This window comes from Canis lupus, chromosome 4 (assembly GCF_011100685.1).
Source record: "Canis lupus familiaris isolate Mischka breed German Shepherd chromosome 4, alternate assembly UU_Cfam_GSD_1.0, whole genome shotgun sequence".
NCBI lineage: Eukaryota > Metazoa > Chordata > Mammalia > Carnivora > Canidae > Canis > Canis lupus.
In genome coordinates, this window is record NC_049225.1 from 22155341 (window position 1) to 22169192 (window position 13852).

Sequence of the window (13852 nt, forward strand, 5' to 3'; positions counted from 1 at the left end):
TTTGCCATTTGCCTTTCAGCTTCGTGGTTTTTCTGTGTTGGTTAAAAGCTGGTCATTTTATTTATTTATTTTTTTTAAGATTTTTAAAAAATTTTTTATTTATTTATGATAGAGAGAGAGAGGCAGAGACACAGGCAGAGGGAGAAGCAGGCTCCATGCACCGGGAGCCCAATGTGGGATTCGATCCCGGGTCTCCAGGATCGTGCCCTGGGCCAAAGGCAGGCGCCAAACCACTGCGCCACCCAGGGATCCCAAAAGCTGGTCATTTTAAAAAAGATTTTTATTTTTCCAGTAATCAACGTGGGGCTTGAACTCACAACCTTGAGATCAAGAGCTCCACCGACTGAGCCAGCCAGGCACCCCAAAGCTGACCATGTTTTATGTAGTCTGATCTACTGATGTTTACCTGTATGTCTTCCCTAGCATTTTGTATAGAAAGTTCTTTTCTGCCCCCAAACTGTCTTCTTTCACTTATGTGTGTGTGTTTTTTTTTTTTTTTTTTTTTTTTTTTAGTAAGTCATTATTCATCCTTCTACACTTCCTTCGGGAGCATGGTATTAGGGGAGGGATAATTTGGAGGGTGAAAGCATGTACTTGGAAGCTCTCTGCCACCTGTGTGCCCTTGGGAGGTCACCCAGACTCTCTGTGCCTCAGGGTCTGTACTTACAAAATGGGACCAGCTCATACATGATCATCAAAGGGTTACTATGGGAGTTAAATCATAGCTATTTGGAAACTTCTTAGTTTCAGGACACCTTCCTTTACACTCTTAAAATTTGAAGACTCCAAAGCATTTCTGTTTATGTGGGTTATATACATAAGTTGATATTTACCATATTAGAAATTAAAACTGAATATATTTTAAAACATATATGTATACATTTACTTAAAAAATAATAGCAAACCCATTACATGTTAACATAAACAATTTTTTTTTTCCTGAAAACTGAGCTGTTTTCCCAAATAAACTACATTGGAAAGAGTGGCATTGTTTTGCAGTTTACAAATCACTATAAAGATTAAAAAAATTTTTTTTTGAAGTAATCTCCCCACCAAGGCGGAGCTCAAACTCATGCTCCTGGATCAAGAGTTGCATGCTCTGCTAACTGAGCCAGCCTGGTGCCTCTGCAGATCACTTTAATGTCTGGTTTAATAACAGACACTTGGGTTCCTGTATTCAATTGTTGTGATATGTTGTTTTGATTGAAGTATATGAAGAAAATCTAGCTTTTTTGTTTTTTAAGATTTTTAAAAACATTTATTTATTCATGAGAGACACACACACAGAGAGAGGCAGAGACACAGGCAGAGGGAGAAGCAGGCTCCATGCAGGGGTCCCAATGTGGGACTCGATCCTGAGACCCCAGGATCACGTCCTGGGCCGAAGGCATGTGCTAAACTGCCGAGCCACCCAGGGATCCCCAAGAAAATCTAGCTTTACCCAGATAAGTGATTGGAAAAGGGAGGAATATTTTATTAGCCTCTGGATATTTTCTTTTGAGACTACATAAAAATTCAACATGTGATAGTTTCTTAAAGGCCATTTGAAATGTAGAATCTGTAAACATATTAATGAATTTTTCATAGTTTGTTGCATTAAAATCCATCAGACCGTCCTGCCTGGATGGATCTTTGACACAGGTGTGATTTTGTGACATTTACATATTAGTCATCGGGAAGATGCTGATTCATGGAATTACACAGATCTTCCAAATGTGGACACATTTCATTTCAGCAATATCCAGAAATTATGTATGTTAACATCATCACCCATATCATTGCAAAGTCTTTATGTTTGGGGAAGTGGTCAGACTCACAACGGCTGATGCCAGTTTTCCAAAGTTCTGATGTTTCCCTTAAAGCTCGAACTTGATCGTTGGCAACAAATGTCGTCAATTGTTTTCCTTGAAAGGACAGGCTCACCTTGTTCATTTTTAAGAAAATGTCTGCCAGCTAACCAATTCTGAGTAACTGGTGTTTGTCTGTCTGCTGGCTGTTCTTTCTGTGAACAAAGATGCTAGTTGAGCTGACAGCTCAGCCTGGCTCACAGGTGCCTTTCCCTCAGACACCTGCCCAGGTACATGCTCGGTCATCTCACAGAGTAGTAAAAAGACATGTACTCAAGGCCTTTGCTTCAGTGAAATTAATTTTACTGATTCATTAAAGACTTTTTAAAAGCGATTTTATTTTTAAGCAATCTCTACACCCAATGTGGGTCTTGAACTCATAACTCTGAGATGGAGAGTTGTGTGTTCTATTGATTGAGCCAGCCTGGTGCCCTCATCAAAGGCCTTTTTTTTTTTTTTTAAGATTTTATTTATTTATTCACAAGAGACATACAGAGAGAGAGAGAGAGAGGTAGAGACACAGGCAGAGGGAGAAGTAGTCTCCATGCAGGGAGCCCGATGTGGGACTCGATCCCAGGACCCCGGGATCATGACCCAAGCCAAAGGCAGATGCTCAACCACTGAGCCACCCAGGTGCCCCTCATCAAAGACCTTCTTAAGTGATAGTGGCATCTTTTGTTACATGAGTGACGGGTAGCCTTGTTGGGGGCCAGTGCCATGCCTCTTGCTGAGTGTCCCCCACTGCTGTGGCTTTGCTCCATCAGCATGCTCATTCGTGGCGAGAAGGCAGTGATACTTGGTATTGTCCTGAGAATAGTCTGGACCTTGTGGACACTGGAAGGCACTGGGGACCTGGGCTCTGCGGAGACTGCCGTTAGAACTGTGATCCGGTGGTAGCCTCCCTCGGGCTCCAGCCCGCTACGCATACCTGGAAGTGCAACTTGGGGTGAGGGGGTGGGGCTGTAAGCCCTTTGGGGTTAGAAGTTCATCATTTGTGATTTTATTTTTTTTAAGATTTTATTTATTTATTCGTAAGACACACACACACACACACACACACACACACACAGAGGCAGAGACACAGGCAGAGGGAGAAGCAGGCTCCATGCAGGTAGCCCAACACGGGACTTGATCCCGGGACCCCAGGATCAGGCCCTGGGCTGAAGGCAGCGCTAAATTGCTGAGCCACCTGGGCTGCCCTCATTTGTGATTTTAAATCCTGGTCAAGCTACTAATGTGTTCAATCCTGTGTTCAATCCTCAGGAGTGAGTGAGGAGCCCAGGGGACTTTTTAGATGCTGCATTTTTCTTGTCCCCCTGGGAGTGTGAGTCAACGCGAGAGACCAGGGGTCTCAGCGAGGCAATTCTACAGGGGAGGGTCTGTTTCTCAAACGGGGCCCTCAGAGTTACCTTCGCCCTTTCCTGGCCGGAAGGGGCCTCCACAGCCTCTGGCCTTCACGTCCCTTCCTCATTAACCTTCTCTGCCAGATGGGACCCAGGGGTCAGTGTCTCCCCCTACCCCAGCCCCATTTTCTTATGGCACTTGAAACAGGGCTGCATTTATAGAGTGCCTTTTGTGTTCTGGGCCCCGGGCTAAAACCCACCTGTTTTGTCTAATTTGTGCTCACAGCATGGACACCCACAGAGCTCATCGGTTTTTTTGTTTAAAAATCTGTCCAATTTTGCTCATTCAAGTGGCTACTTTGTGCCAAACACTGGGATGCCATCGAAGGCCAGCCCCAGCCCCAGCCCAGTGGGCTTCAGGGAGGCTACGGCCATGGTGCGATGTGGCCTGGGGGACGTGGAGGAGGCTCCTGGTTCAGGGGATGGGAGTCAGCTAGGCTGAGGGAGCAAGTGGGGCAGGAAGATGTGCAGCAGATGAGCAGAGGCCGGTGCGTGGCTCTCCAACCTCATTTGCCACTCGCTGGAGGAAAACTGTGTTGGACCAACTGAGAGATGGCCCAGCCTTGTCCTTTACGGGTTATATTAAGATTTTTTAAAAAAGATTTATTTATTTACTCATGAGAGACACAGAGAAAGAGGCAGAGGCACAGGCAGAGGGAGAAGCAGGCTCCCCATGGAGTGCCTGATGTGGGACTCGATCCCAGGACCCTGGGTCACGACCTGAGCCAAAGGCAGGTGCTCAACCACTGAGCCACCCGGGCGCCCCTGAGCTGAAGTCTTTTGTGCTAATCTGTCTCCTGTGCTTGGTGTGCTTCATTCTGCGGAGCGGGAAGGCCCTTCCTGGTCAGGGTCTTTCCCGGCCCTGGATGGACATGCTCCGGGAAGCAGATGGCCAGGGAGTTGCAGAGGAGAGGGGTATGGAACCCCGGCTCCTCACCCTGCTGTCCACTGTCTCCATGACTGTGGGCAGTTGTTTGGTCTACTCTGGACCTCAGTTTCCTCTTCTGTAAAATGAGAGGAAGAGACTGGGGTCTCAAAGGCGCATCTGACTCTAACTCGGAGATACATGTTGGTGCACAAGGTGTAACGTGTGTGTCTATAGCGTGTGTGGGGAGGGATGGGGCCCAGGGCGGGTGGGGGCTGGTCTGAGCCCCTGCCCAGGGTGCAGACCTGAAGGTTTGACTTTCCCCTCCCCCGCCCCCAGCTGTCCCCTGCCCCACGGTAGGGACCCTGCAGCATGGTGACTTCCCTCATGTTTGTTCTGCAGCAGAGGCAGATGTTTCCGGCAGCTGGCCACTTAGCCTCCTGCCCTATTTTTAGCTCCATTGTTACCCGCCCCGGGCATCTGGCTGCCTGGGGTGCATGAGAGCCTGTGGCCCTGGAAGGAGTCCTCTTTTCTGGGACCAGCTTGTTCTGTGCCTCCAGGTCCCTGGTTTAACCTTCCCATCGTGTCTTGGGAAAGTGAGAGTCGTGTCAGGAGGAATGGGAGAGGGTGCGTGGGTGCTGATGCAGTAGAACCAGGCTGTGGAACCAGAGGCCGGCTTCTGTTGTTATGTCACCCAGTGAACTCTCAGAGGCCTCAGTGTTTCCATCTGCAGAACGGCACAGTGGCCTGGGCTTCTGGCTCTCTCAGAGGATTGTTCCGAAGCAGAAATGAGGTCATGAGCGTGAAATTTGTTTAGGGAAATGACATTTGTGGATTCTGCTCTGTGGGGGCTCTGGAGGAGCGCTGGATCCCGGGTGGGGAGATGGAGCATGTACTTACCAAACACCAGGCCAGTGAGCTCAGGCTGGGGTCGTGTGGGGCACAGGCTGCGCGCTGCAAACCCTGGAGGAAGAGGGAGTGAGGGGGTGAGGGTGCGGATGGTGTTCCTGGTTATGGGACCAGGGAGGACAGATGCATGGGGACAGGGAAGGGCTGGATGTGTCCTGGGAGATTGGAGCAAGGGAGGGCTTTGAGCATCTCTGGCCAGTGGCCTTGGAGCTGTTTGTCCCTGGGAGCAGGCCCCGGGTGGGGCTGGGGCAGGACACGCTGCATCTCCCTTCCTAAGCTGGCAGCCAGCGGAGTGGCTCTGCGGCTGGCTGTATTGCACATCGGGCTGCATTACACATTGGACTTTCATCAAGGATTGAAAGGGCTCAGCTGCTAAAATGTTTGAAAGCCTCCCATCCTGTCCAGCCCCCTCACTTTCCAGATGGCAATGAAGTGTGGCCCAGGGAGGGATATGCTGAACTTGAGACCTGTCCGAAAGCCCATGCTGGCGAGAAACACTTACTGGAGCTTTTTCTGCTCTGTACCATAGGGTATCTGGGACCAGGGCTTGCCTGGAATGTTGGGGATGTGGAAGGCAGTGGGGCTGCTGAAGACGGGAAGGGGGTTCTTGAGTGCCAGGCAGGAGAGTCTAGACTGGAAGCCACAGAAGTGGAAGGATGGGGACAGACCCCAGAAGTGGGCTGTGGATTTTCTTTTTTTTCTCTTTTAAAAATTTTATTTGGGATCCCTGGGTATCTTGGCGGTTTAGCGCCTGCCTTTGGCCCAGGGCACGATCCTGGAGTCCCAGGATCAAGTCCCACATCGGGCTCCCTGCATGGAGCCTGCTTCTCCCTCTGCCTGTGTCTCTGCCACTCTCTTTCTTTGTGTGTCTCTCGTGAATAAATAAATAAAATCTTTAAATTTTATTTATTTATTCACGAGAGACACAGAGAGAGGCAGAGACAGGCAGAGGGAGAAGCAAGCTCCCCACAAGGAGCCTGATGTGGGACTTTGATCCCGGACCCTGGGATCACGCCCTGCCAAAGGCAGATGGACCCTCAATCGCTGAGCCACCCAGGTGTCCTTGGGCCGTGGATTTTCCAGGCTCTTTGAAAGGAAGCCTCTGGCCCCCATGACATTACTGGAGGTCAGAAGTGGGGTCCAGCCTAAGTTCTCACTGGCCCTTTGGGGCCCAGTTCCAGGAAGCAGCCAGATGAGTATCAGCAGGCCCAGGGCCCTGAGTGGGGTCTCAGGAAACTCTAGGTTTCCTCCCCAGGGTCCTCCCCGCCTGAGTTTTGGCCTCCCCTCTCCCAGTCCCTGGTGCATGGATCCTGGAGATGGACGGTGCCTCAGACTCTTTCAGGAGCAGGATGACTGCCTCCCAGAGCAGACTGGGCCCTCCCTGGGAAGTGCTACATCCCCTCCTCTTGCTCCTCCCTGAAAAAGCCAACCAGCAGGGCCCTTCCTATCCAGATAACACCTTCTTGTTTTCCAGAATGGCCAAGAGGGCCACAGAGAGACTCCCGGTGGTGGGGAGACACTTGTAGTCTCTCTCTGCGTTTTTGGAGCAATGGAGGCCAAGCCTCTCTCTATAGCATGGAACAGACATTTAGCTGCTTGGAACTTTCTAGACCTCTGCGGCTGACCTGGGGGAGCTGCTGGACCACCATCTAGCAGTGGCTGGTGCTGTAATCATGTCCTGCGTGCGTTTCCTTAGTGACCCCATGGGCCCTGGGGGCTGGAGACGATGTCTTCTATATTCTGTGAACCCCCACACCCCCGCGTGGGCTGGGCTCACAGGATCCTGGTGTCGCTCTGCCTGACTCTTACCAGCAGGGAAACTTGACATTCTCCTGCAAGAAGGGAGAGAAGTAAGTTCTGTCTTGTTGCCATGTGGCCTGTCGGTCACTGAGGGTCAAACCTAAAAATAATGGAGTGCATTAGTCAGGATTAGATTTGGCTGCGAGTAATAGGACAAGCCAAACAGCAGTGGTTTACACAAGATGGAAGTTTATTTCTATGTCCTGTCCGAACCCAGAGCCTCGCAGCCCACGCCTGGCGTGGTGGTTCCACGCCACGGATTCCTTGGGGAACTTGACCTCCACCATTCCGAGGGTGTGGCTTCATGTGCTCGTGGTTCAAGATGGCTGTGAAGCTTCAGTCATCCCATCTGTGTTCCAGACAGCAGGGTGGAGGAAGGGGGGGAGAGGGAGGGCTCGTAGGGAAGATTCTGGAACTTGCTGCGCGACACTGCCCCTCATGTTCCATTAGCTGGGTCTGGTCACAGGTAGCTGCAGGGAAGGAAGGGGGTGTGTTCCTGCCCCCTCACCTGGCTTATTAATACACATGGCAGGAAGGGAGGGGCTGGAGGCCTGGGGGCACTTTGGTCAAACTGAGGATGCCCCCAGGCTAAGAAGTTGGACCAGCACTTCGGGGACCGGGAAGTCTCCCCGACACGGAGGTCAGTTTTATCCAGGGACCAGAAAGCCACATGTCCCAGACCAGCCAGAGGATGCAGAGAAGCTGTGTAGGGTTAGGAGGCAGCCCAGTGGTCAGAACAAGGGAGGTGGGCCAGCCTCTCCGGAGGGGCTCAGAGTCCGGGCTGCTGGGGCCAGGGGAAAGGACAAGCTTCGCCACTGGAGGGTGGCCGCGAGGCCAGGGGACTCCCAGAAGGGCTGCAGGTGCTGTGACAGAGGCAGACAGGATGCAGCGATTGCAGGGCTGCCCCTGGGAACCTCGCCCTCCCCCTCGAGGCCCCAGGACTGCCTCCCTGCCTCGGTGCCTTCAAGAGAAACCAGAGATCTGCACTTTTATTGGAAACCCCTTGATTCTTCAGTACTTGCTGCTAATTAGAGCGGAAAAATAACAGAACTGCAGGGGTCCTACAGACCTCCTCCCTCTAGATGAGATGCTTCCTGTGTCTCTTCGTCTCTTTGGAGGGGAGAACTGGGGTGAGGGGGGCAGTGTGTGGAAGACCAGCTTCTCATAGGGCAGCTTACCTTCTTAAAATTTTTATTTTAAACATATTTTCATCTGCAGTTTTTAAAAAAGATTTTATTCATTTGTTCATGAGAGACACACAGAGAGAGGCAGAGACACAGGCAGAGGGAGAAGCAGGCTCCCTGCAAGGAGCCCGATGCAGGACTTGATCCCGGATCTTGGGATCACACCCTGAGCCAAAGGTAGATGCTCAACTGCTGAGCCAACCAGGTGTCCCTCATCCTCGGTTTTTTGTTTGGAAAACTTTCAAGCCTCCAGAAGAGTTGGGGGGAGAATATAGTTAGTGTCTGAGCTCACCAGTGGCTAACATTTGCTCCATTTGCTTGTGCCCTCTGTGTCTCTGTGTCTCTGTGACTCTGTCTCTCGGCCATCTGCAAGTGACAGACATCAAGGTGTCTCATCTCATCTCTAGACACTTCAGCCTGGATCTCCCAAGAACACGGCATCCACAACATCATCACACCCCAGGAGTTAACGTACTGATCCAGCACGTAGTCTGTATTCAAAATTTCCCACCTGTCCCCAAATTCATTCTAATCTTTCCCCCTTCCCCAATCCAAGCTCCTGTAGAGACAGAACTTTCTTTCTTTCCTTTTATTAAAAAAGATTTTATTTATTTATTTGACAGAGAAAGAGAGAGAGAGAGAGAGCGCGAGCGAGCGAGCGCGCTCGTGCTTATGCACAAGCAGTGGGGCCAAAGTCAGATGCTCAACTGAGTGATCCACCCAGGCGCCCTGAGACAGAGCTTTTAGTCAAGCAGAGCTAACCTGCAGGGGAGCATCAGAGGTGGGGGGCTCCCCAGGATGGAGGCAGGCACCTAAAGGTGCTGGAAGGGACCCTTTTCCTTCCTGAGGGTTCCAAATTCCAGGAGCCTCGGGGGCCATGCAGGAGCATGTGGTGACAAGTGCCAAGGTCTTGGCTGGAGGAAGAGCAGGTGGGAGCTCCTTCTCTGTCCTCCACCTGTTAGGGGAGCTGAACTGGAGGTGTGTTCTCCCCCTCGCCAAAGGCAGGGGCTGGCGCTCCCCCTGCAGCTTCTCCCAGCCTGGGTGCTCCATCCTCGGTGGGACCTGCTGCCCCTTGCTGGCCCCCCCTTGCCACAGCTCCTTGGCTGGCCCCTCACGCACTATGCCCACTCTGTCCACTCCTGGCTCCAAGGCCACCCCAACACATCATCTTAGGGGGTGACAAGGATGGCTTGTCCCTGCCAGACCTGGGATCCTCAAAGGCTCCCTGTAGTTTGCAGGCTGAAGCCCAGACCTCCAGGCCCATTCCACAGTGGCTGTCCGCCTGCTGAGTATGTGGTAATATTTCCAAACATTCCTCCACCTTCTGGTTTTAACTTTCAGATCTATCTTTTTTTTTTTTTTAAAGATTTTATCTTATTTATTCATAGAGACACACAGAGAGAGGGGCAGAGACACAGGCAGAGGGAGAAGCAGGCTCCACGCAGGGAGCCTGACGTGGGACTCGATCCCCGGTCTCCGGGATCACGGCCTGGACTGAAGGCGGCGTTAAACCACTGAGCCACCTGGGCTGCCCAACTTTCAGATCTTTTTTTTTCCTTCAATTTAGAAGACATTTCAGAAACATACAGTTTAGCAGATGAAGATTTCCTGCGATTCCAGAGTCCTGGTGGCTTTATTTTTATTTTTTATTATTTTTAAAAGATTTTACTTATTTATTCATGAGAGAGAGAGAGAGAGGCAGAGACACAGGCAGAGGGAGAAGCAGGCTCCCCATGGGGGGCCTGATGTGGGACTCGATCCTGGGACCCTGGGATCCCACCCTGAGCCAAATGCGGACGCTCAACCACTGAGCCACCCGGCATCCCAGCCCTGGTGGCTTTATTTCATATTTGGATCTTCAAGTTTTCAAAAGAAGGAGGCTTGAGGGTTGGAGGTTGTGGAGGGATGGGGTCGGGTGACCCTCAGAGATGCACATGGCCGAAACCATGTGACTCTGCCTCCAATCCAGCAGTGGAACGTGGGAGGAATTCATGTCTTTGGCTCTGCTTAGCTGGAGGCTCTTCTATAAAGTGGGGGTCATAAACCTTGTCTCACCTCCTCTTAAGGTTGTTGACATTAGCAAAGAAGAAAAACCTCACAAAGACATGAAATATGCCACCAGGCTGTGCACGGAGTGATTATGGAAACGTGGATGGCAGTGGGCAGAGGGCATGGGGGGCGGTGGATACAGAGCTAGGAGCATCGTTGGGGCCTCGGGGGCACCCTAGGTGAGGAGCTGGGACCTTTGTCCAACTTTTAAACTATTACAAATAATACTGAAAAAAAAAGGTTCCTGGAGTAATCATGTCCATTGTAGGAGACTGAGAAGCGATGATGAGCAAAAGGAAAGTAAATACCTCTCTCTGTCCCTCCCACTCAGGATTAAGTACCACAGTGTTTAAGTAAACATCCTTCCTGTTCTTTTGTGCCTACGTGTTGCTGAGTGCCACCCCTGTTCCCATCCGCGGTGAGCCCGGCAGGGTGGGGAGGTAAAGAGATGGAGCTGATTTGTTCTGTGATTATGTGTGCAGCTCCTCCCCTGAGCCAGGCAGCTGACAGGAGCCAGGAAGGACACAGGATGGCCCCCGCCAGGAAAAACGTGCCGTGGAAGGGAATGGAGTGTCCCATCTTGTGATGATCACAATGGGCCGTGCGTGTGGAGAGGCGCGGGTGGGTGTGTAGTCTGGGAGGGCTTCCTGGAGGAGCTGGGCTTTAACCTCCAGGGGAGGGTGGAATGTGGGAGGCTGGAGGGAGGAGGGCAGTCCCGGGCAAGAGGAGGATTGGGTGGGAGCGGCTTCCCCCTCCCCGTCTTGTGAAGGATTGAGACCTGCTCCTTGGGGCCAGGTGCCCGCTCCTTTGTGCGTCTTTAGAAGCTGCAGGTGCCTGAGGCTGGTCATATGTTCATCTCATTAATATTTCCTGAGCATCTGCCGGGCGCTGTCCTGATTCTGGGGCCGCGGTGTGGATCAGTCAGGCACTGTCCCAGCTTGTTGAGGGACTGGGGGAGACTGAGGTGACAGGGACAGCCCCATAGTGAGGCAGCCGGGAAATGAAAGGGCTCGTGGATGGACAGAGGCTGTGGTGGGGGGTGCTGTGGGCAGACAGCGTCACCGGCGGCTCCGAGAGGAGGGACATTTGAGCCAAGACTGCAAGAAGGGGCAGCCCTGGGAATAAGCCGAAGAATGTTCCTGGCAGAGGGGCGGTAGGTGCGCAGCCTTGGTGAGGGGGAGTGGGCCTGGGGCGCTGGAAGCAGGAGGGGCCTGTGGCCAGTGGCGGGAGCATGGAGGCCAGGTCACGCAGGGTGAGTGAGGTCAGGGAGGTGGGGCCTCCTTGGCACAGGGGGCTGGATGTTGCGGTGTGACCAGATAAGGAGGTCATGTGACCTGATTCAGGGTTTTAAAGATCCTCTGGCTGTCGCATGGCAGATGGATGTCGGGAGGCCCAGGTGGGGGGAAGGAGAGGCCTGCTGGGGGCTGCAGCAGTTGGCCTCGTGAGGAGCTGGTGGCCTGGACTGGGTGGTGGCAGAGGTTGGAGGAGGTTGGAGGGGACACCCCAGTCTTCTGTGGGGAGAGTTCTGGAACGGGCAGAGGGCTTGCCCGGGGCCACCCGGAGCAGGGCTGTCCTGGTTCTTGGTTCGGGCCAGGAGCGGATGGCAACCTCCCTGGGTGGCCCAGCAGACCGAGCGAAATGGGGAGCTGTACCTGTGGTACCCAGGTAGGGCAGCTGCTGTGGCCTCGCCCGCTCTGCCCTGGTGCTTGCCCCGGATGGCAGTGGACTGCCGAGCCCGCTCACTCCTCCTGACCCTTCCCTCCAGAGGCCTTGTCTGGGTCAGGCCCCGGCCCTGTCAGGGAGGTTCCCATCCAGCCGTGGCAGGGGGGGGACATGGGAAGCGGGGAGAGGGAGGGAAGTGCATGAGGAGGGGGCCCCTGGGAGGGGAAGAGGGCCTGAGGGGTCAGAGGCCCTGCTGGGTGTCAGGCTGGCTAGCCCTTGCTTTCTACACACTTAGGCCACCCAACCCAGGTGGCATAGGGATGCTCCTCCGTTTAGAGGGGAAACTGACACCCAGAGAAGGTGAGCCACACACCCAGGGGCCCCGAGGAGTGGTGGAGATGCGAGTCAGCAGACTTGGGCCCCCGAGCCCGTGCTTCCCGGAGTCAGAGCCACTGTGTCCCCGACTGGGTGCCAGGCCATCAGAGAGTCACCGACAGCTTCCTTGAGTTCCCAGCATCCTGGGAATGCTGGCGCTGGTTCCTGGGAGTCCTTGGGCCTGGAACAGGCTTCTTCAGTTTTCACCCAAGGCAAGGGTTGGGGGTTAACCCTGACCGACCCCCCACAGCGGGCCGCGGGATGCCCCCTGGACTGCGGAGCCCTGAGACTCCGCAGCACTGTCCAGTCAGATGTCACCTGGACCACCTGCCTCATTCTAAATGGTCACGTTAAGAATGTGAGAGGATATAGATGAATGTAATTTTAATGACGTTGCTTAACCCAATATATCAGCCCATATTATCATTTTGACATGACTCGACACAATACATTACATTGTTAATGGGATTCCCTTTTTTTTTTGTACGAATTCCTTGAAATGTGTGCGCACATTTACACCTGCAGCACATCCCACTGGAATTGCTGGACCGTGAGAGACTGTAAAGCTCTCTTCCAGAGAGGCTGCACGATCGTACACTCCAGCAGCCGTGTCTGGGATCCACTTTGTTCCACATCCTCACCAGCGCTTAATGGTGTTGGTCTTTTTTTTTTTTCAAAGATTTTATTTATTTATTCATGAGAGAGAGAGAGAGGCAGAGCCACAGACAGAGGGAGAAGGAGGCTCCACGCAGGGATCCGGGTCTCCAGGATCATGCCCTGGGCTGAAGGCAGCGCTAAACTGCTGGGCCACCCGGGCTGCCCTGGAGTTGGTCTTTAGTATTTGTTACTCTAATGTATTTCCCTGATGATGAATGATGCTAGGTGTGTGTTTATGTACTTATTTGGCTCCCACACATACTGTCAAATCTTTCGCCTGTTTAAAAAAAAAGATTTTATCTTATTCTTAAAAGATTTTATTCATTTATTTGAGACACACACACACACACACACACACACAGCAGGGGGAGGATCAGAGGGAGAGGGAGAAGCAGATGCCTTGCTGAGCAGGTAGCCTGACCTGGGGCTTGATCCCAGGACCCCGAGATCATGACCTGAGCCACAGGCAGATGCTTCACCAACTGAGCCACCCAGGTGCCCCCAAAGATTTTATTTTTAAGTAATCTCTGTACCCAGTGTGAGGCTCAAAACTACAACCCCAAGATCAAGAGTCATATACTCCACCTGCTGAGCCAGCCGGATGCCCCATCTTTTGTTCATTTTTCATTGGCTTTCTTGTTAACTTGGGACCATGTTGTAAGAGTTGGTGCCTCTTTTGGTCAGGCTTAGATGAGATATTCTTTTTTTTTTTTAAAAAGATCTATTTATTTATTCATGATAGACACAGAGAGAGAGAGGCAGAGACACAGGCAGAGGGAGAAGCAGGCTCCATGCAGGGAGCTGGACGTGAGACTCGATCCCAGGACTCCAGGATCGTGACCTGGGCCAAAGGCAGGCGCCAAACCGCTGAGCCACCCAGGGATCCCCTTAGATGAGATATTCTATGTCGAGTGCTCTGCACGCAGAGATCTGCCCATCGGCCCTCCCGACACCCCCTCTCTGCAGTCAGGGTCACCGTTGAGACCCTCCCCTTGCCCCCCAGATGCAGGCACGGGACTCACACACTTTGGAGCACACCCCGTGCTTTGGCTAGTGTCATTACACACTCGGTCAGTATCAGCTCGGCACCGTCTCCCTGTG

At 52.5% G+C, this 13852-nt stretch overlaps 1 protein-coding gene across 5 annotated transcripts in view; it reads left to right on the plus strand.

Annotated features, from left to right (window-relative positions):
• PALD1 (phosphatase domain containing paladin 1) overlaps nucleotides 1-13852 on the plus strand; it is a 94404-nt gene that overhangs the window by 39223 nt on the left and 41329 nt on the right. The gene's annotated exons all lie outside the window — the stretch shown is intronic.